This window comes from Lithobates pipiens, unplaced genomic scaffold (genome assembly GCF_037356315.1).
Source record: "Lithobates pipiens isolate NorthernLeopardFrog02 unplaced genomic scaffold, aLitPip1_a1.2 Scaffold_23, whole genome shotgun sequence".
In the NCBI taxonomy this organism is placed as follows: domain Eukaryota; kingdom Metazoa; phylum Chordata; class Amphibia; order Anura; family Ranidae; genus Lithobates; species Lithobates pipiens.
The window spans coordinates 170921641-170943469 of NW_027507785.1; the positions used below are offsets into that span (position 1 = coordinate 170921641).

Here is a 21829-nt window from a genome sequence, read left to right on the forward strand (position 1 = left end):
TGCCTGGCTAAAATAATAGAATTTTTAGAACACCTGTAAAATCATTTTCCTTTGAAGTACATCAGGGGACACAGTGCCATGGTAGTCATGTGGGTTATAGGCCACCGTCACACCCTAAGACAGGAAGTCCACTCCCTTTATAACACCTCCCACTACTGGGAGTACCTCCGTTTTTGTAGAAAAGCAATACACGTGAATACCAGAAAGAAGGGAGGGACTTCTGTGTCCCATGATGTTCTTCAAAGAAAAGGATTTTACAGGTAAGCTCTTATAAAAATCCTATTTTCTTATCGTACATCACGGGACACAGAGCCATAGTAGTTACTATGTGGGATTACCCATAGCAATGGCAACTGAAGGGAGGGAGAGATGCAACAAAAGTAGGGCATCATGAGATCAGAGGATTTATACTGCTGCCTGCAGCACACTGCGCTCAATGGCGATAGCCTCACGACCCTTTTTCATCTCCTTGATAGAATCTGGTAAATGTATGGACTGAAGACCAAGTTGCGGCCTTGCAGATTTGAGCCATGGAGGCTTGGTGATGCACTGCCCAGGAAGTACCAACAGTCCTGGTGGAGTGCGTTTTAATATGAAAAGGTGGAACTTTCCTCTTTAAACCATAAGCTTGAACAATCACTTGTTGAATCCATTTAGAAATAGTAGATTTCGATGCAGGCTGTCCTCTTTTAGGACCTTCAGACAACCCAAACAAAACATCAGTTTTAAGCAGTCGCCTTCAAATAGATTTTGACTGCTCCCACCACATCAAGAGAATGTAGTGACTTTTCTTCCGCAGAACGGGGTTCTGGGAAAAAATGAAAGTAGAACAATATCCTGGGATAAATGAAAACCTGACACTACCTTCAGTAGAAAATTAGGATGAGGACACAATACAACCTTCTCCTTGTGAAAAATTAAATATGGCTCTTTACAAGAAAGACCAGCCAACTCTGATACCCTTCTTGCAGACATGGCTAGCAGAAAAAAAATTGTTTCCATGTCAAAAGGACCAAGGGGATACGTCATATCGGCTCAAAAGGCTGTTTCTGTAATGCCAACAGGACTAAAAATTCAAGTCCCAAGGGTTCAGGGGTGACCTAACCTGAGGATTAAGCCACGTTTCCACCTGAATAAAGCTATGAACCAAAGAGTGTGAAGCAAGTGGTTGCTGAAATAATACCAAATATGGCCAAAACCTGACCCTTGATAGTACTCAAGACCAGCTTTATTTCTAATCCCATCTGTAGAAAGTCAAGGATTCTACCTAGAACATACACTTCCTGGGGTGCCAACCCCTGGATTCATACCAGGAGAGATATGCCTTCCAGACTCCATAAAAGATGACTCTGGAGGCCAGGTTCCTTGCATTAACCAGAGTAAACAACCACTGAACCTGACAGCCCACGCTTCTTCAGAATGTGGGTCTCAATAGCCAAACCGTTAAATTTAGCGTTTGTAAAAGTAGGATGGAATACTGGACCTTGCGAGAGAAGTTCTGGCCATGGCAGAAGGGACCTATTGCCATCTTTACGATCTCTGCATACCAAGTTCTCCTGGCCCACAAGAATCACCGACTTCCCTTCCTGCTTGATCCTGTGAAGAAGTCGTGGACGCAGGCAGAATAGGGGGCAATGCATAAATCGGTGAGGACCGATTCCACGGGAATAGCAGGGCATCTGTTCCGTATGGTAGCAGATCCTTTGTTCTTGACACAAAGTTGTCTATTTCTTTGTTGAACCTGGACGCGAACAGACATCTGGGATCCCCCATCATTGACAGGAAGATATCAAGGTGAAGGAACCATTCTCCCAGGAACAACCGCTGGCGACTCAAGTAGTCCGCCTGACAATTTTCAATTTCTAGAATGAAGACCGACGATAGGCAAAGCACATTGTTTTATGCCCAAGATACAGTAGGATATGATTCACCTCTCTCTGGGCCACACAACTTCTTGTGCCCCCTTGTTGATTGATATAGGCCATTGCTGTGGCATTGTCAGGTTGAATCCTGGCAGGACAATTCCGTAAACTGAACGTTCAGGCCCTCAGGACCAAGTGCTCTGCCTGAATTTCTAGAATGTTAATAGGCAAGGCCATTTCTGATCTGGGCCACTTCTCTTGGACAGTTACCTCTTCCAGGACTGCTCCCCAATCCAAAAAAGGTTGGCATGTGTTACCACTTTCCAGGTAACTGAAGGATTTTCCCCTTTGCAGATTTTTGGTTATTAACCATAAACTGAGGCTCCTGTGCACTTTTGGAGTCAGACACATTGGGAAATCTAGAGCTTGAACCCTTTTGTTACAAGCCAATAGGATACTGTTTTGCAGCAGTCTCGAATAAAAGTGAGCATAAAGAATGCCCTCGAATGAAGCCACCATCTTTCCCAACAACCTCATGCAAAGCTGAATAGAAGAATTCATCTTGCTTCGAACCCCTAAATGAGTTCCTTTATGGTGCTGATCTTTTCCTGGGGCAAGAATACCCTTGTTTGGGTGTATCTATGATCAGACCCAAGTATTTTAGCCTTCTTCATGGTTTTAAAGAGGATTTCTTCTAGGGTCCTTAATCTGGCTAGAGCCAGAACCTTTGTAAAACACTCAAGGTGCAGTAGATAGACCAAAAAGCAGAGTTGCACACTGAAAATTAAGATTGTCTACCTTGAAATATTGATATTACTGGTGAGCGAAGAAATAGGCACATAGAGGTATGCATCTTTGATGTCAATTGATGCCAGAAGTTCACCTTCTGGTAGGAGGGAAACAACTGATTGGATTGACATGAAAAAAAAAAAAAAAAAAAAGTGGTTATATTCAGGAAATCAAATTCGATTTTTGAGATCCAGAAGGTCCATTCAGTTTTGGCACCATGAACAAAAAAAAAAAAAAAAAAAAAAAGTTTGAACCAATCCCTGCACTTACGTGGGGATCACCATGATCACTTTTTGCCAAAAGATGTTCCAATGCTTTAAAGAAAGACTTCTATTTCTCTTGATCCTTAGGAACATTTGATCTGAGAAAACGAGGAGATGGGAACTCCTGGAGCTCCAGTTTGTACCCTGGAGCTATTGAGGAAGTTCCCCATCTGTCTCGACACTCTTCCTGCCAGATCCTTGAGAACTGCAGAAGTATTCCCCATACTCGAGCGAGGGGGGGGGGGGGTGCCCCCTCATAAGGAGGCTTTAGTATTTTGTAGGTTTCCTCCCCCAAGACCTCTTTTGTCCCTGGGGTTGACCCTGGGGATTACCTTTTGAACTTGACGGCGCAGGCCGTCGTGACTGCCTGGAGGCTGATGCCCCTGGCACAGGAGAAGGAGTTTGTTAAAATGAAATACGTTTACTCCTTTTCGGTAATGGCAAAGGGGTACTTTTTCCACTAGCATTTCTTTGGATGTATTACCCAAATCATCCCCAAACAGCAGTTTCACCGCAAAAAGGAAGACTGGCCAGGAGCTTCTTGCATGGCGCTTAGTGAAGGGCACAAGGGCCTGAAGGATAGAATCTCTTATAGCAACTATTGCAAACAAAGCCGCTAGTAGCTTGCCAGATCCGGGGCCTGCTGAACAGGATAATATTAAGCACCTGTTATAACTGGTCTCTCAACGATTAACCAAATTACTGTCAGCACAGTGTGACACTCAATCTGCCAGAGAAAAAAGCTTTTCCAGCAATGAATGGACAGGAAAGGCATGCACAGCTTGAGGAGGCTTTAGCAAATCCAAACACTCAGTTAAGGGTACATAAATGTAGAGTGGACCATTCAGCAAGAAACTGCCCCATCAATCTTACAGATTGTGAAGCTGATCCCCCCGCATTTAACACCTCAGAAGAGGAGTCACCAGCCTCACCATGGGCCCCTGAGGAAAATCATCTTCTTCCGACCCCAGTTCCAGTTTGAGGGTCCTGGGTAATGGAAGAGAATCTGTCGTATTTTGTCCCACACTGAGATGCAATTAAAACTGATAACCTTTTTATTTATTTTCCTATCACGGCGGAGGAAAAAAATACCTTTCCTGAAAGGCTCCATGGCAGCATACGTGTGGGTAGCCCCGCCTCCACGATTACCCAATAGGACCCAACTCCCATAAATCTTTGTTCCCGGCTACTATCAGTGTTCCTTTTTTGTCCTCCCCAGTAGGACCAGATGGTTTCTTTCCTGGAAACAAAACTTCACGACGATCGATTGGCTGATTGACTGAGAATTTTTCCTCCGATAGGCCCTGACTGTTAAGCAGGGTATGGAGTGTATTTGCAGAGTAGCGCTGAAGAAAGGATTTCCTAACTGAGTGCGCACGGTCTGTGTCCCGTTGCTATGGGTGACCATTATCTGCTTGGAGGTGCGGCGTGTGTGTCCTAGTCCGTTCGGCCAGGTGATCGTTGGTGGAGTGGTGAGCCTTTTGTCTATCCATGGCAGCATTGTATTTGTGTGTATTTTCTCCTTTTGTTTGTCTAGCAGTCTCCTCTATGCTGTTTGCGGTCGCTTCCGCGTTCCAGCAAACCTCTCTCCTTACTTCCGGGTTATACAGGCGTTCTGCGCATGTGCGAACCCGGTGTGAGACCGAGGCTTGGTTCCCGCGCATGCGTGCGAGCGCCTCGCGTCTGACGTCGGCAATGACGTCACGGGCGCCAAATTTAAAAGCCTTTGGAAGCTGTCAGAACCCTGGGAATGTTTGCAGTGGTCGCAGCGACTTCCCGGGGCTGTCAGTGCGGCGGTTTAAAGGTAAGAGCATGTCCCTTAGGCTAGGGAAATGCTTACTTAAAAAAAAAAAAAAAAAATGTATTTTTATTTTTTCTCTTTGGTTGCAGTATTTCTTAAACTGTTGGTTTATTTTGGAATATGGACGCCTTACTGCCTCCTAGTGGCCAGCCCGCTCATGTTAGGTAGGTTGCTAGTATTCATGTTTTTTATATAATGGAGAGAGTTTTTGGCATAGGTAGGATTGACTGTGTATCTTTTTCTCTCTCTGTCTGTTTTATCTTTACAGCCCTTCTGGGTCTGATCCACAGCCTAATACCTCTAGACGCAGTGGATCATCAAGATCACACCGCCATAAATCCTCCTCAAGGTCTAGCCAGCATAGGTCAAGGTCTGAACAGCGTGACAAGAATTATTCTCACCCCCCTGCTGCTCACTCCAGCAGGCATACGGAAAAAATCATGCTGGAGGTGCAGGATGCCTGTTTCATCAGACAAATCCTTATGCAATCACTGCTTCTCCAAAGCTGCAGATGAAAGGGATGGTGCAGACCAGCGTTTGGAGTCATTAGTAAGACAGGTTGTGAAGGAGTCCTTGCAGGAGAGGGACGCTCTACAGTTGTGTGAATCCCCGTCAGAATTATTGGCTCCTCCAACCGGAGAGAACCTATTGCAGGAGACATGGGAATCCTCTCAACCAAGTCGCCTATCTGCTCCCATCTCAGACAGTGAATCTGACTGTGAGGATCCTGGTTTAGGATTTGACTATGGACTGGTGCCTTCATTGGTCAAAGCAGTGAGAGAGGCTCTGAAGTGGGAAGACTATTACTTCCCCACCAAAGCAGAGAAAATTCTTTAAACAGCTCAATAAGGAGCGACAATATTTTCCTTTCAGAGTTGGGTGACATTATCATCGAGGAATGGAGCAAGATGGATAAAAAGGGTTCCATGCAGTCAAAAATCCTGAAGTTATACCCTTTTAAAGAAGAGGATGTGAAGCACCTGGAGTCAGCACCACTGGTGGATGCAGCGCTCATGCGTTTGGTGAGATATGTAACCCTACCTTTAGAGGATACAGTATCTTTTAAAGATCCTTTGAAAAGGCGGATCGATTCAGACCTTAAAAGGATATACCTGACTTCTGGAATGGCTTGCAAACCAGTGCTTGCAATGGCAGCGGTATCTAAGGCCATAGAATCCTGGGCTGATTCCGTAGAAGAATTCCTGAGGGGTATTTCTATTGAAACAGCCAAAGACTCCCCTATTCAAGAAATCAGGATGGCGTCTGCCTTTTTGGGAGAGGCATCTATTGATGTTATTCACCTGATATCTCGGGATATGTTAGCAGCGGTGTCAGCACGCCATGCGTTATGGCTCCGTCCATGGCTGGCGGATCCAGCATCCAAACAGACCTGGTGCCGTATTCCTTTTGAGGGGTCATCTTTGTTTGGCAACAAGCTGGATACTGCCATATCCCGGGCTACAGGTGGGAAATCTGGGTTTCTTCCCCAGGACAGACGTCTTCAAAATCAAAAGCGTCCATTTCCTAGAAGACAAGGCCCTGATCGTGCCAGGGAGGCGCAGAGCTATAGACCTGGTCGAGAATTCTCAAGGTCAGATCCAGGCAGTCTTCTTTCAAAAATACCTCAAAAGGGGGTTCGTCCGGCAAGCAGGATTCCGCGAAATCCTTTTGAAATTGGGCCCGCTCAAACTTGTCAGGTGGGGGCTCGTCTTCTCCACTTCAGGCATGTTTGGGCGGCCTCAATTCGGGATTTTTGGACAGTAAAAACAGTTTCCTCAGGTCACAAGTGGGGTTTTATCAGCACCCCAAGGCTAAGATTTATTCCCACAAATCTTCCAGAATTAAAAGAGAAGAAACGAGTCCTATTGACCTACGTGAACTCTTTACTGGATCAAGGCGCAGCGGTTCCCGTTCCAGAACAGGAACGTTGAGAGGGCATGTATTCCCCTGTTTCTGGTTCAAAAGAAAAACGGCACATGGAGGCCGGTAATAGATTTGACCCATCTCAATTCCTTCATTCGCAAAGAGAAGTTCAAGATGGAATCTCTGCTTACCATTCAGCAGTCAGTGTATCTGGGGGACTGGATGATATCAGTCGACTTGAAGGACGCTTACTTCCATGTCCCCGTGGCAAAGGAGTTTCAACAGTACCTCCGCTTTGCGGTAGGCAATCAACATCTTCAATTTACATGTCTTCCCTTTGGGTTAACAACGTCCCCACGGGTCTTCTCCAAAGTTCTTTTGGCAGTTGTGGCCTTTCTCAGAGTCAAAGGTGTTCGTCTCCACCACTATCTCGACGACCTTCTTCTGCTATCCCAGAACCGAGATCAGCTCTTGGAGCACAAAGACCTAGTCATCTCCACTCTACAGGAGTTCGGGTGGCTTCTGAACTTAGAGAAGAGTCACCTAGATCCAACTCAGTCTCTTGTTTTCCTAGGGGCGCAGTTCAACACAGTGGAAGGTACTATCGCCCTTACAGAAGAGAAGGTTGGAGTCATACGAGACAGGATTCATGCAGCCCTTGCATCATCCCATCTCTCGGCTCTCCAATGTCTGAAGGTGATTGGCACAATGTCAGCCACCATTCCCATGGTAAAGTGGGCCCAGTGGCACACTCGTCCCTTTCAGAAGGGGTTTCTACAACAGTGGGACTTATCCAGCCAGACCGCGCATATTCCTCATTCCATCCATGAGGACGTCTCTTCTTTGGTGGCTGCAGGGGAAGAACCTGCGCAACCACCATTCGATCATTCCCATCTCATAGGTCACGGTAACTTCAGATACCAGCAACCGAGGATGGGGTGCTCACTGCCTTTCGGATGTCGCTCAGGGCAGGTGGACATTTCCATCACAAAGAGTCGTCTCCAATGTTCTGGAGCTAAGAGCGGCCTTCCAGGCGCTTCGGTCATTCCACCATCTAACAGCGAATGCCTCGGTCATGCTAAGGTTGGACAACACAACCGCGGTGGCTTACGTAAAGAAGCAAGGGGGGACTCGCAGCTGGTCCCTGTTACAGGAGATGGAGCCGATAATGAATTGGGCTCAGAAGAATTTGTCCAGCCTTTCTGCAGTCTACATCCCAGGGGTGCAGAATGTTCAGGCAGACTTCCTATCGCGTGTCGAGTTGGACAACAACGAATGGTCCCTACACGGGGAAGTATTCGATTGGCTCCTGACCTTAGGATTGTCCCTGGAAGTCGACTTGTTCGCTTCCCCGTGCAATCGGAAGCTTCCGAAATATTACTCAAGGTTCAGGGATCCTCAGGCATATGGGATAGATGCCCTCACAGAACATTGGAAGTTTCAGACAGCTTATGCCTTCCCTCCAGTTCTGGTGATCCTGCAGTTTCTTCGGAGGCTCAGGACAGAGAAGGTGGAGATTCTCGCAGTGATTCCATTCTGGCCCAACAGACCTTGGTTCCCTCTACTGCTGCTCCTCAGTTATCAAGAGCCAGTTCCCCTGCCTCTCAGGCCAGATTTGCTGTCTCAAGGCACAAGGTTACATCCATGCCCATCATGTCTGCACCTCAAGGTATGGTTTTTGAGAGGGAAAGGCTAGACGCTCTTGGTTGTCTGGAAGAATTCATTCCAACCCTTCTCAATTCCAGACGCGGGAGTACTAATAAGGTATATGAGCGCATATGGTCCAAGTTTTCAGCCCCTATGTCCTCCAGAGAAAATTCTTGCAGTTCTCGAACAGTACAAGACATACTAAGCTTTCTCCAAACAGGCCTTGATTTACCTTTAGCTATCAGTTCATTGAGAGTCCAAGTGTCGGCTATTTCAGCCTTTACGGGTATTTCCTGGGCAAACCATGCACTGGTACGACAATTCTTCAAGGGAGCTATCAGGCTCAGACCCCAAAGAAAACCAAGGTTTCCTAAATGGGACCTCTCTTTAGTGCTGTATTTTCTTTCAAACCTTGGGAAGGATTCTACAGAGCCTCTGTCCATAAGGGATCTCACTCTCAAGACCATCTTCTTGGTAGCTATAACCTCAGCCAAAAGAGTTTCTGAGATTAGGAACCTAGGTTCGGAGGAACCTTTTCTGACTTTCTTTCCAGACAGGGCAGTATTGATTCCCATGTTGGGATCGAATCCCAAAGTAACCTCGGTCTTCCATGAGAATCAGGAAATTGTGCTTCCCACTTTCAAAAACTCAGAGAGTCAGGATGTTCATCCTCTGGACGTAGGACACGCGCTTAAACAATATTTGGAAGTCACAGCTCCTTTTAGACAAACAAAATTTCTTTTTGTTCTCCCTCATGGCAAGAATAAAGGATTGCGAGCTTCGGCCAGATCTATCTCTACCTGGATCATTCAGAGGGCATACAGAGCAAAGGGCTTGGCTCCTGAGGCATTAACGGCTCATTCAACACGGAGTATTTCAATGTCGTGGGCAGCTTCTCGTCATGTGGCGCCTGAAGTTATTTGCAGAGCAGCCTCTTGGTCTTCCATTAATACCTTTGTTTCTCATTACTGTGTAGAGCCAGCGGCTCTGTCTTCTGTTAATTTTGGTTTGCAAGTTTTGTCGGTTGACAATGCTAAATAAACTTTTGTTCTTTGGTCGACATTTTGCCCACCCGGGTGTGTTTGGCGAGTTATTTCCCACACGTATGCTGCCATGGAGCCTTTCAGGAAAACGGAAAATTTATATCAAATACTTACCGTAATTTTCCTTTCCTGATAGGCTCCATGGCAGCAGGAGTTCCCTCCCAAATGTCTGGAGTTGGCTAGTTACGGAACACTGATAGTAGCCGGGAGCAAAGATTTATGGGAGTTGGGTCCTATTGGGTAATCGTGGAGATGGGGCTACCCACACGTATGCTGCCATGGAGCCTATCAGGAAAGGAAAATTACGGTAAGTATTTGATATAAATTTTCAATTTTTTAGTAATATAGACAGGGGCTGCAGTGTTGAAAACAGTTGCAAACATTTCATGGCCCTGATGCTCACTCTGACCAGCCATCCCCTCTAACGGGGGGGGATGCCATTGTAGAGAGGAATAGGTTTTCCAGAGCTTGAGAGAGACCCTTTTAGGCCTTTTTGGGGGTGATTCAAACCCCCCTTCTGACCTTAACCCGATGAACAAATGCAGAGGTATCATCAGAAGAAATTGCATCCACTGCTTGAGCAATAGACCAGCCACTGCCGCTGCTATTAGCGCTCAGCCTGATTCTTTTAGTAAATGTGTCAGGGAATGCCTGCGTCACCAACCTCTTTATATGCCCCTTTTTTTGCTATTGTGTTCCTCAGACATCTGCAGCCAGCAGAAAAATTGAGCTTTCAAACATACACCTGCGCTGGACATTGGACACCAACGCCGCGTTAAGCCCCACCCCTTCCATCACTTCGTGGGCCCCCTCTCTCTTTTCAAAAGAGGGTTTTCCCATGCGAGTGCGGGCCTCCGTTCTGATGTAATCAGTGTGTGTGTGTGGTCACCCACCCTCCTGGACCTGTAAAACACCCCTCCAGAAAAATTTTTATGGCTGAAGAAAAAAAAAAAAAAAAGCTGGATCCAGCTCTCTAAAAAGAGAAGCATTACAGGCAAAACATTGTTTCTTCCGCCGCAAGGCCCGGGTTCAATTCGGCCTGAAAAGACACTTTGAATGGATCCGGCTGCATAGCAGGCCCCAGCAAGGATTGCTCAGCACAGCACATCTTTACACGTGACCAACACCTTAGACACTGGCAAAAAAAACGGAAGGTACTCCCAGTAGTGGGAGGGGTTATATAGGGAGTGGACTTCCTGTCTTAGGGTGTGCCAATGTCCATCACCTGAAGGTTGCCTATAACCCACATAGTAACTACTATGGCTCTGTCTACCATGATGTACGATAAGAAAAGCCAAAATCTCTTGTAAACGTTTCACACAAAAATTGGCTCTAGAAGAAATGAACTAGGCAAAATTCACACAGTAATAAATTTGTGAAATACCCTTTATAAATTCCTACTGCTGCTCCCTATAGAGTATTCAATAAATACAGGTAAAGACTGACACTGTTTACAACATGAATAAATTCAGAGTTAGTGCGCCACACCATGATTTAACCACTTGACCACTGGGCACTTAAACCCCTTAATAACCACACCAATTTTCAGCTTTTGGTGCCCTCACATTTTGAATGACAATTACTCAAGTCATACAACACTGTACCTATTTGAAATGTTTGTCCTTTTTTTCACACAAATAGAGATTTATTTTGGTGGTATTTAATCACTGATGGGCTTTTTTTTGCGCTATAAAAGAAAAAAAGACCGAAAAACTCAGTAAAAAAATTATTTTTCTTTGTTTCCGTTATAAAATTTTGCAAATGAGTAATTTTTTGGCCAAAATCTATGCCACTACATATCTTTGGTAAAAAATAACCCAAATAGATGTATATTATTGGGTCTTTGTGAAAGTTAGAGAGTCCACAAGCTATGGTGTCAATCTCTGAAAATAGATCACACCTGAAGTACTGATGGCCTCTCTCATTTCTTGAGACCCTAACAAGCCAGGAAAGCATAAATACCCCCCAATTTACCCCTTTTTGGAAATTAGACATTCCAAGGCATTTAGTAAGAGGCATGGTGCGTTTTTTGACGCTGTAATTTTTTCCCCACAATTCTTTGCAAAAAAATCAAGATTTTCTTCTTTTCACAAAATAGTTATATTAGCAGGTTATTTCTCACACACAGCATATTCATACCACAACATTACACCCCAAAACACATTCTACTACTGCTTCTGAGTATGGCGAGACCACGTGTGAGCCTTTTAAATAGCGTGGCCACGTACAGAGGCCCAACATGCAGGGAGCACCATCAGGTGTTCTAGGGACATAAGTTTCAAATCTAATTTGACTACCTATTACACTTTTGTGAGGCACTGTAGTGGCATGGATGTGGCATAGATAAGCATGAATGGGGATGGATGAGCATGGCCAAGTATGGCTGGGCATGACTGAGCATGATTGAGGAAGGCTGGCTATGGCTGGCTACGGCCGAGTATGGCCGGCTACGGCCGGGTATGCAGAGTATGGTTGGGTGAGCATGGATGGATGGATGGATCTGTCACTGAGCAGCGTTGTGGGCACTACACATGCAGCCCACAGTGCTGCTGCCACCGATCTCTCCCCTCACACTGAATGGAGAGGGGAGAGGAACCAGAAATCACACTGGTTTGTTTACATGTGATCGCTCTGTCATTTGACGGAGTGATCACATGGTAAACGGCCGCGATCAGCAGCCGTTTACCGTGATGCCAGAGGACCCGGCGGTCACGGAAGTTCTCAGGTGCACACCTAAGGAGGCACACGAGAGCGGAATTCTGGGAGGATGTCATAGTATGCCCTCCCAGAGTTAAGCAACTGCCCATCATCATTCAGCTATGGCCCGGTTGTTAAGTGGTTAAAGTCCAGATACAAGTTTTTTGACTAATCAGTTACAACACCAGTGTCCACATCTACAAAGGGATCAGAAATATCCAACTAAGTTGATGCGATCAGGATACAAACAACTCAAACAATTGGTATGCAGGGAGATTAGTGTAGGACACCATCATTACCAAAACCCTCAAGGTGAAAACTCAAGACAGTAGGGCATCCAGGGCCGTCTTTAATATTGATTAGACCCTGGGCAAACATTTTCTTGGGCCCCCTCTTCCACGCAATTTCCCTCTCCACATGTTTTGAGACATACAGTAAATAGCAGCTAGACTCAAAATCAGTTTACTGAAGCAGATCAGGCAGCGATTGCGATTGGTTGCCAGAGGTTACAATGTATCATTACCGCTCACTGACTGGCTGCTAGAGGTTACAGCACACATTATGGCTCACTGTTATTTTCTAGAGGTTACAGCAAATGACTTCTGCTTGTTGATTGGTTGCTGGAGATTACTGTACATCAAAACTGCTCACTGATTGATTGCTAGAGGTTACTGAACATCTATACCACTCACTAATTGGTTGTTAGAGGTTAGTGCACAGAATTACTGCTCACAGATTGGTTGCTAAAGGTTACATCACATAATTTCCTCACTGCCTGCCTGCGTATTCACATGCACCAAAATTCAGGGTGTTGTAGCACCGTGTTATTTAGAAGAAGGGTTCCACCTCCAATTTGCTTGGCTGATGTTAGGCTTAATGACCACAGTTGCAGGCATGACTTTCAAGCATGATCCTTTATCTCCCCAGTGGGCAGCATTCAGCAGAAGTGATGGTGGATGTGACCTCAGGGGGACATTATATACATATGAATGCCACCTTTACATATCAATGCCGCAGTCCACAACTATTTACATAAAGCTGGGCAGCAGCAGCTTACACTGAGATATCGGGACACAGCACAGGACAGGACTAAAACTTCAAGGGATAAGGGAATTTAAACTGGGATAGTTGGCAAGTATGAGGCAGCTGCTTTGGGCCCCACTACAATAATGGGGCTCAGGGCAGCTGCCCCTTTTGCCCTGCCTTAAAAACGGCCTTGAGGGCATCACTGTGTATAATAAGTCAAGGTGGGTTTGTGTTAAAGCCACATAATAAAAATGTGATCTCCTCTTGATTATCTTGAGAGTTCTGGCAGGCCTGATAGGCTAAGAGAATAAAGTTCTCTTAAGAGGGCAGAATAATAACACTATGATGCAGCGAGTACAAAACTAGCTTTATTAATACAAAATAGCAAAACCAAATTAAATAAGAAAAGAAGGCACAGGTAAGTGCCTGACACAGACAGATAAAAAAATACGTTGTCAAACTGGTTAAAAACATAGGGAGCTGTGGCTAAGCATCTCACGTACACACCAACAGTCACACATGGTAGAGGCTGATAAGTAATCAAAGATAAACGCTAATGGACAAGATTCTAGATGGATCAAGTTAATCAGTCATGAACAATATAAGTGGTATACTGGGTGGATGGATGAATGATTAGGAGTGTTGATCAAGCATAGATCATTTCAGCAGGGTTATATTAATATGCATCATAGACCCTCATAATTAGATGGAGATAAATCCAGCAAAGTTATGGCAATTATAGCGACCAGCTTGTTAGCCCTTGTACACACGGTCGGAGATTCCGACAACCAAATCCGTCGGATTTTGTCCGTCGGATCTCGTCCGAAACTGTTGCATACACACGGTCGGACAAAGTTGTCGAAAAATCCGATCTTTCAGAACGTGATGACGTAATTTCGTTACAATGGGACTACGTTCAGGCTAGTAGCCAATAGCTTTGATGTGGGAATTTGATCTGAGCATGCGTGGCACTTTGTCCGATCGGAATTCTCTACACATGATCGGAGTATGTCCTATCGGACCAGTTTGTCGGAAAATATTTCCAGCAAGTTGGAAAATTTGGTCTGACGGATATTCAGACGGAAACAGTCCGATGCATACCACACACAGTCGGATTATCTGACAACACGGTCCGATAGGACACATTCCGACGGATTCTCCAACCGTGTGTACAAGGGCTTAGAATGGTTCACAATTTCCAGATGAGATGCAGAGGCATTATTGGGTGAGTGTTCATATCGTTTACAACAGGGGGAGTGCTATAAATGAATAGAATGCATACATATTCATGTGTAAGGTGAAATAATGATACTCTCACCAAACACAGCGATGTCGTCGTATAGGTGTAGCATTACTCATACACCTGGAAGATTCTCATCATAGTGTACACGTCATGTTGAACGCTGGCTGCATATAGACAGAGGGAGATTTCCTTGTTATAAAGCCGTTGCCTTTGGCAGGCAAGGCAGGCTGTCAGCTGTTTGCTCCATGCTGACACTCAGAATCAAAGAGAGCGTGGTTCCCGCGTGGCGTGCTGACGTCACGCTACTGACACGTTTTAACCAGCCAATAACCAAACGCTGGTTTCTTCAAAGCAAGGAGGAGTCGGAAAAGACTGCTTCAAATAAGCCATGAAAGGTGCAATTCCCCATTTAAAAAAGGGGGGTTGAGGTGCGCTATGGACGTAAAATATTTTTTCGAGATCCGAAAAACCCAAAATGTGAGACCTTATAGGGAAAGGACAATTAACATTGGAAGGAGGGGCTGCCACTACCTTAAATATTCAACCCAAAAGGTTGAAAACCATAGACAAATATTAAAAGAGGGTAGTTATGGCGCTCACCTGCTATTATTTCTACTTAGTGTCTGCAGGAAACTCACCTGCTAATGATTGTACCTTATTAAATTATTCACTAGTGACTAACATATAAAAAAGTGAAAAATAAAATTCAAAATAAATGATAAAATGTAAAATAAAAATTCCTTATGTGCAATATACAAATAACAATATAAATCGTGCTTAAAAGTATGACAAAAATGCTATTTAAATCACTAAATTGCTATATACTAGTGCAAAGATTCAATATACTTTCTGTAGAAAAAAGTGCATGTGTGTGTTTTTGCAAATCACATGATGAACAAAGTGCTAAGTGCCTATGAAAGTGCCACAGGTTCAGTAAATGCTGAAAAAAAGTGTTACATGCTTCTATAAGTGCCACAATAAATAAATACAGTGCTAAATTCAATTCAATTCAATAAATTCGCTAAGTAAAAGTCGCTAAATAAAAAATACAAAAAATACAGATGCAAATTGATACAAATGTCCAGCAGCAGAAAGTTAATGTCAGAGAGTCCTATCTGGAACAAAAAGTGACAGTGTGCTGCAGTGCTTGGTGGCTTCCTGAATTGCAACCGGTGCGATTCCCATGCATAAAGACAATAATCCACACTCACCAGCTCCCCTAACCCTTAAGGGGTTAATGCGCCTCCACAGTGTGAGCCCGTGTCGCTATATAGAGCTGCTTCAGTTACCATCCAGTAGTTTCCCTCATTAAAAACAGAATGATGCATACATAGTGTAATCCAGTTTAAAACATCATTTTATTAAGTGCATAAGAGGTTACTCACAAACCGAAGGATGAAAAAGGTGCCTCAATGTATATGCTGGTCACAGCATTTGAATTCACCGCCGTTGTAATGAGAGAGTGTACACCTTAGGCCACGCCCTACGTGTTTCGTCATTGGACGTCGTCTGGAGCGGCCATCTTGGTGCTCCACTCTCTTTATATAGGGTGTACTGCTTGTACGGCGCATTCACGCCATTTTTCTTACTGGCATAGGGCGTTAGATAGACACACCTATTGTTTATGGGATAGAGTTCATGTGGCATTTCCGCAAATCCACAGACTCTGTTATGTGTGATAAAAAGACCAGAGACCAGGTGGAGCTTGCGCAAATCCACATACTCTGCTATTAGTAAAAAGAAATAGACAGAGACACAAACAACGTTTGTCATTCTTAAAATGAGCGGCTTTATGTTTTCACGTATGTGGCAGTGGTGGAGTCAACGTTACAATGTAAATAAACAATGAACAGTTAAAAAATTTAAAAAAAAAGTTTTGAGCATTAAAAATTTAAATGGAATCCTATTACTCTAAGTCGGTGATGGCGAACCTTGGCACCCCAGATGTTTTGGAACTACATTTCCCATGATGCTCAAGCACTCTGCAGTGTAGCTGAGCATCATGGGAAATGTAGTTCCAAAACATCTGGGGTGCCAAGGTTCGCCATCACTGCTCTAAGTGAATGACAATTGGTGTGAAAATTAAAAGAAAAAATATAAATAAAAAAAATGAAATAAAAATAGAAATAGATAGAAGTTACAAAAACAAGCAACAAAAATGCATGGTAATTAAAGCAAAATTGCATAATGATTGAACCAGAGATAAATTGCATTGAATGATGGACCCTTATAGGGAAATATATGCATACACGAAAATGCTCTTTACTAGGTGGGAGTGTCCCCTAGTATGACTGGATAAAAGCTTGTGCCCAAATCAAATATAAGATGCTATATAGGCAGGGATATACAAAGTATACCGCTAATCAAAATCTATATTATTACAATATTTAATTTTTTTGTGTAGAGGGGACCCTCAAAGGGAGTTTTTATTTTTAAAACCAATCAGTAACTAATCATTATTGATGTGCAGATTCCTGTTATTATAACTCTTAGTATTTATGGTCATAAATGTATCCTATATATCTCTATGCTTATCTGTAGTTCTAATTTAATTAATATTTGTTCAGACTCTCCATATACACAATATGCCCCAAAAATGTAAACTGGACTATAGAACAGAGGAATGGGAATATTATATTTGAAACCCTAATGTAGTCACGATGTCGTTGTTGTTAATATGATAAATATGTCCCATGATGTGATATTCTACACTCACCCTAGTTGGATATATATTGCCTTTGATCCTACTGATCACTAAAAACTAGACTAAAAAAGTCAACTAAAAACGTGGAACTAGTGGAAAAGAGGATTTGGGGAAGGTTTGGCCAAAACAGGAAGGGGAGAATGTGTTAAAAAACTAAATAGTTGGTTAAGAAACAGTTTAAATCCAGGTCTATGTTTAGGCCTGCCGGCTGTAGCGTGTCTAGAAGGAATATCCATTTTGTCTCGTTTTGTGAGATTTTTATTCTTCTGTCTTCTCCCCTCCAGTGTCCCTTTACTTTATCAATACCGTAAAATGTCATAAGATTAGGGTCTCGATTGTGGTAGTCCCTAAAATGTCTAGAGACATTATGATTGTGGTATCCTTTGATATTTTTTATGTGTTCTCTAATCCTTACGTACAATTGTCGTGTGGTCCTGCCGACATATTGTTTTTGGCACGGACATTCAATTACGCAAGTGACATGGGTACTGCTACATGTAATGAGCTTGTTAATTTTATATTCCTTCCCATTTGAAGAGGACGTGAACTTAATTATTTTCTTCTGAGTGGTTTTTGAGCTGGTTTTACACGGGAGACATCTTCCACATTTAAAGAAACCTTTCAAGTTTTCAAAGATTTTTATGGTTTTTGGTGGGTCGGTGGTATTCTTTGCTAGTCTATTCCTCAGTGTAGGGGCTTTTCTATATATAAACAATGGCTTTTTTGGTAATAAGGCTTTTAATGTTTCATCTGTGTGTAGAATGGGCCAATGCTTTCTAAAGATCTCTTCTAACCCTTTATATTGTCGATTATATCCCGTCAGGAATGCTGTATCCATCTTTTTGTTGTTGCTTCTTTGATTCCTTTTGGGTACATCATCAATTAGCTTATCCCTTTTCATTTGGCGTACTTTTCTTTTAAGGTCACATAACTCTTTTTTCTTATATCCTTTGGAGACAAATCTGTCAATAATTTGGTCAGCCCGTTTCTCGTAGTCAGTCTGGTTGCTGCAATTCCTATATATCCGCATCAGTTGGCCCTTCGGGATGTTGTTAATCCATTTTGGATGGTGACAGCTGGTTGTGGGGATATACCCATTACGGTCAGTGGCTTTGAAATACGTCCTTGTTCCTACTTGACCATTTTCTTTGAATATCTGTAAGTCCAGATAGTCAATACTTTGAGTATTCCAGCTTCCAGTAAAGGAAATGCCATATGCATTCTGACTGATCTCATCAAAAAAGTTGTTTAATTCTTCAACTGAACCTCTCCATATGATAATATCGTCTATGTACCTGCGGTACATCTTTAGGTGTTGTCTTGGTACGCTATAGATCTGTTCCTCTTCCCATCTATTGAGGAAAAGGTTTGCTACACTGGGAGCGTACTTTGCTCCCATAGCCACTCCTTTGGTTTGAGTGTAGTATGTACCCTGGTACCAGAAGTAGTTATGTGACATTGCCAGTTCCAATCCTTCCACTATAAAGCTAATTTGTTCTTGTTTAAGGTCCGTCAATGTTTGTAGCGCCCATTCTGTACTACTCAATGCGTGTTCCTGTTTTATGTTGGTATACAACAAGTTAACGTCGATTGTAACAAGAATATCCTCCTCTGTTATGTTAGTATTTTTTAGTTCAGTGAGTAGCTGTTTACTGTCCTTTAAATATGATTTGCCTTCTGACACTAGAGGTTGTAAGAAACCAATCGATGTATTCACCTAATCTTGAAAATAAAGACTCAATTCCACTGATTATGGGTCTGCCTGGAGGGTTCTTTTAGTCTTCATGTACTTTTGGCACATAATAGATCACAGGAGTTTTTGCGGCCTTCGGAGTTAAGTATTTGGCTTCCTTTTTGTTTAATATTCCCTTATTTTCTCCCTTTTTAACAAATTTTTTAAGTCGCTTTTCATAATCTTTCTTCGGATTATTTTTTAACTTTTTATATGTATCCTTCTCAGCCAATAATTTCTCCATTTACTTTTTGTAGTCTTCTTTGTTTAGTATCACTAATCCTCCTCCCTTGTCCGCCGGACATATTACTATATTCTTTTTCTTCTCCAATTGTTTAATGGTTTTCCACAGGCCCCTTCCTTTTGATTTCTGGATCTTCATTTCTTTCAGGTCCTTTTCAACCAATTTCTTAAACACTGTAATACTATCATTTTGTTGTACATTAGGGTTAAAGGTAGAGTTGTTTTTAAGATTGGAGTGTTTATAAACACTGTTTTGATCCTGATTTACATAAACATTGTTCCCACTCTCACTCTGTTTGTTCTTTTTTGGCAAAAATGTTTTTGATATTCAGCTTTCTTATGAATTTCTGTAAATCTATATAGGCCTCAAACTTATCAAGTTGTTTATCTGGGGCATATTTGAGGCCTAAATCTAAAACGTTTAATTCTTCGTCATCAAAAGTGGCCGTGCTTAAATTGTATATTCCCTGGCCTATTGTTCCCTTTTTCCTGTTTCCTCCCCTCTTTCCTCTATTTCGTTTCTTTGTTCCCTTTTCGGGGTTCGCTATGTATAATCTTTTCTCTCTTCCCATCTCGGGTCCAAACGTTCGCCATAGTTTCCTCTCATATTTCCCTGTTGGGTCCTTCTGGGGTTCCAGCCCCCGTTTTGCCACGGATGTCCATGGTACTGGCTCCTTGTTGGATGACAAAATGGTCTCCTTCTATATGGAGGTTCGTATGGGGTGTTCCATTGTTTCGGACCAGGGGGCCTGTGCCCTTGTTCTCTGTGAAAAAAACGTTGGTTACTTCTCCCTTGATATTGTTCCCTATATGGAGTATAGGGTTGTTGTTCACTCAGCGGGGAATATCTATTGCAATGTCTTGGTATGTGCGGTGTGTATGGAGCCTCATGGTAATTCCTATGGGCATATTGTTCTGGCTGTCTTTGTGCTCTTACCAGACTTCTGTCAGCCCTTCTATGACTCGGTGTGTGGTATTCCGGTCTATCCCTCTGAGGTCTATTCTGAATTGAGGTAGTTTGTTGCCATTAATTCCTATTTGTTATCATTAGAGGTCATCTGAATATTCAGCAAAAATACTTAAAAGAAAGTGCATTGGCATAATAGCCATATAATGAAAAAAATTTATCAATTACGGCAAAAGTGGAGAGAATGGACCTGCTGCTTAGAGAATGATAATACAAGCATAATCAAATAACTAAATATATATCAAACCAGGGTACTGTTTCCAAACATCAGAAATTATTGAATGGTTAATTCTCAATGAAGATGTCCGGGGAAATAAGGATAAATAGCATTAGATTAATGGATCATTTTTCTAGGAAAGGCTGTAAACTGCATTTGGCGTTTAACCCCTTAGGGACCATAGAGTCCAAATAGTATGTCCACATCTTCTCCTTCTGGAGGAGAATGGCATCGAAGTCGCCCCTTCTTGGGGGTAGATTCAAAACATAGATACCCTTAACAGACCCTTTGGATCATTATTATGGAAGCTGGCAAAGTGCAAGGGGATCGGACGGTCATCATCTTTCTTCTTTATACTACTGATGTGGTATGCGGAGTGGATGTTTTGTCTTGCCCACATAGATTTTATTGCAAGGGCATGTAAGCATGTAAATAATACGTGTGGTGAAACAATTAATAAACCGTTTGATTTTATAATTTTTTTCCTCCGCATGGACTGGCGAATACATCAGTTTGATGTATGTACTTACAGATGCCACAGTGTCCACAAGCATGCATACCCGGTGTAGCCTTGGAACTAGTAAGCCAGTTTTCATTTTTGGTCCTTGTATATTCAGAATTGACCAAAACATCACCCAGGTTGCGTGCTAGCAGCTCCTAGCAGTCAGTAATGGTTTTGGACTAAACTATATTAGCAAGTAGTAGGGCAGATCTCAAGATATGCCAGTGTCCATTAAGGATCTCACAGACCTCCATCCACTGCGAGCCAAATTTAGTAATGATCATGGGGTACTCCTGTTCAGTCTGCTGGGATCTTTTTTTTTTTGAGAAGTAAAAAGGTCTTAGTTTTTTTTTAAATTTAGCTTTATTTTTAGCTTTTTTTAAGAGACTGATTAGAGTAGCCTCTCTGTCTAAAGCGTAGATACATATCACATACTTTTTGATATTGGTTGTCCTCAGAACAATTCCGTCTGATTCTTAGGAATTGTATGCATGCCTCCATCTGGGACTATGGGAGGAGGAGATTGTTTACAAATCCTTGATATACCTCAGCCATTGTTGCCTGTGGCTGAGGTACATCGATGATGTCCTTATGGTATGGGTGGGGTCAGCTGAACTTTATGTCCCAACTTAATACTAACAAAAGGAATATACGGCTGACCTACACGTACAATGCTGAGACACTCTTGTTCCTCGATCAGCAGGTCTGGATAGGATTGCCACTAGTACTTTTCGCAAAGAGACAGCGGCGAATACCCTCCTCCTAGCAGAGTCATTACCCTAAACCACTGATTAACGGGATACTTACAGGACAATTCCTAAGAATCAGACGGAATTGTTCTGAGGACAACCAATATCAAAAAGTATGTGATATGTATCTACGCTTTAGACAGAGAGGCTACTCTTATCAGTCTCTTAAAAAAAAAGCTAAAAACAAAGCTAAATTGAAAAAAAACAAAGACCTTTTTACGTCTCAAAAAAAAAAGAAAGATCCCATCAGACTGAACAGGAGTACCCTCATGATCATTACTAAATTTGGCTCACAGTGGATGGAGGTCTGAGAGCCTTAATAGACACTGGCATATCTTGAGATCTGCCCCACTACTTGCTAATATATAGTTAGTCCAAAACCATTACTGACTGCTAGGAGAGCACGCAACCTGGGTGATGTTTTGGTCCATTCTGAATATACAAGGACCAAAAATGAAAACTGGCTTACTAGTTTCCAAGG

The 21829-nt window shown here is 42.9% G+C and overlaps 1 protein-coding gene across 3 annotated transcripts in view; it reads right to left on the reverse strand.

Moving 5' to 3' along the window:
* The window catches only part of FIRRM (FIGNL1 interacting regulator of recombination and mitosis), a 387122-nt gene that overhangs the window by 343369 nt on the left and 21924 nt on the right, over positions 1 to 21829 (reverse strand). The window lies entirely within an intron of this gene.